We start from the raw sequence: 2,500 nt of genomic DNA, 5'->3' as shown, positions 1-2,500 counted from the left end.
GCATGAACGACCAAGGGAACAATGGATGTGAGGCTGGCAAGGCTAGGTCACGGCAAGCCAAGCAGTCAGGCTACACAATTGATGTGAGGCTGGCAAGGCTAGGTCATGTCAAGCCAAGCAGTCAGGCTACACAAGGGAACAAGGCACCTTGCCACACACAAACCCATGAACGAACGACCAAGGGAACAACGCCTCTTCCCACACACAGACCCATGAACGACCAAGGGAACAAGGGTATGAACGACCAAGGAACAATGCGTATTGCCACACACATTCCCATGAACGACCAAGGGAACAAGGCTACCTCCCAAACAAACACACATGAACGACCAAGGGAACAAGGCTTCTTCCCACACACAACCCCATGAACGACCAAGGGAACAAGGCACCTTGCCACACACATGCCCATGAACGACCAAGTGAACAATGGATGTGAGGCTGGCAAGGCTAGGTCATGTCAAGCCAAGCAGTCAGGCCACACAAGGGAACAAGGCACCATGCCACACACAAACCCATCCACTAACGACCAAGGGAACAATGCATATGGGGCTGGCAAGGCAAGCAGGCTACCCAAGTGAACAACGCCTCTTCCCACACACAGACCCATGAACGACCAAGGGAACAAGGGTATGAACGACCAAGGAACAATGCGTATTGCCACACACATTCCCATGAACGACCAAGGGAACAAGGCTACCTCCCAAACAAACACACATGAACGACCAAGTGAAGAAGGCTTCTTCCCACACACAACCCCATGAACGACCAAGGGAACAAGTTTACTTCGTACACGAACACCCATGAACGACCAATGGAACAAGGCATCTTGCCACACACATGCCCATGAGCAACCCAATCCCATCCTCATCGGTCTAAGGAACAAGGGGCCTTGACAAACCATGAGCAGATTTCTAAGCAAGTCAAACGATGAAGGGAGCAAAGTGTAGTTCCTACTTAGTACATAGTAAATTGAATATATGAGTTCCAATCCGATCAACTCGTGTTCTTTCGAGTTCATCTAAGCCACCTATGAATACCTAAAAGCCTTATCTGCCTGCCTATCACCAGGCGACAGGGACAAAAACCCAAATATGATATATTTTCATTTCAAGTCCATTCGTCTATGTTAACAATGACCCACACAATGTTTCAATGGCATTCCTACTTGATTTGAGCGACATTCCAACAAGTAGGGAACCAACGCTTCAAGGCGTGACCAAGGATAGGACACAAACATTTACGCCTCAAACATGACATTTTGTTTTTTTTTTTCATTTCAAAGCTTTTCATTTATAATAAAAAGCATCCCTACAAAATTTTGTGTCAATCCGAATTAATTCGAGCGAGTTATGGACGATTTCGCACAATTATGCATCCCTGGGCAAATCAATATCTGTTCCTGTCACCAAGCTCTTTGTGCAATATGTATATATAGGGGAACCATGGGACTGCTGCCCATTGGCGCCCCAAGGATGTCCAGCGCCCAAGGCTCTCGAGGCTGGCACGCTCGAGGCATGGCCAAGACGCCCGCTCTTGACGAAAATGGGGCCAAAACGCCCCCCATTGGCGCCCCACTCCCGTGTCCCCTCGCCCCCAAGTCGTGTGTGTCCAAAAATTATGCATCATCAGGGAAATCAATGTCTGTTCCTGTCACCAAGCTCTTTGTGCAATATGTATATATAGGGGGTACCATGGGGTCTCATTCTCATAGGTGCCCGGCATGGTTGATGGGCAAATAAGAATCGTGAGGCTGTATCGAGCACACACGAGGCAAGCCAAGCCAAGCCCCACGACCCATGAAAGAGGCCATCCCCCCCAACACGTTGCCTTGATTTCTCGAACGGTGACCTGAAAAATAGCCCCATCTCCTTGAGTCTCCTCGACGTTGTGCCCATACACTAGCCCGTTGCCTTGATTTTCCTCGACATAGGGCGCAGAAACTAGCGCCGTTGGCTTCACCTGTGCCTCGACGCCGTGCGCATACTAAGAAATATACATCCTCAGGGAAAGCAATGGGTGTTGCTGTCACCAAGCTCCTTGTGCAATATGTATATATAGGGGGGGAGCAGTGGGTGAGCATGGCAAGGGATGAAGGTGCCAGACTGCCTTTGAGCGCGAGCTTGGGTGACTGTTGCTTGATTCCTAGTCGGTGGCATAATACCCCTCCGAGTGGGGGCCTTGGCGTGGTGTGGGGATGCCTCGTTAGGTCTCTGCGACACCGATCCAGGGTTGTGGTCTAGCTTTGGAAGTTTGGGATGGTGCTGTTTGTGTGGCAATTCGATGATGATGTGCTTGCTGATCTATGTTTGACGTGCTACTGGTGCTAGCCAGCATTTGATTTGTGCTGATGATTGGGAAACGATAGGCGTTAAAGTGGCATGTGTTGCTTTTTGTGATACTACTATGGTACGCTAGTCTATCCTTGTTAGACGTGCGGTTGGTGCCTAAGCGTAGCTAGCATTGGTTTAGCACTGATGACGCTGAGGAAGCAAGCATTATC

This window comes from Lactuca saligna, unplaced genomic scaffold, assembly GCF_052625555.1.
Source record: "Lactuca saligna cultivar CGN05327 unplaced genomic scaffold, ASM5262555v1 scaffold_107, whole genome shotgun sequence".
Classification (NCBI taxonomy): domain Eukaryota; kingdom Viridiplantae; phylum Streptophyta; class Magnoliopsida; order Asterales; family Asteraceae; genus Lactuca; species Lactuca saligna.
This window is presented reverse-complemented; position numbering follows the sequence as displayed.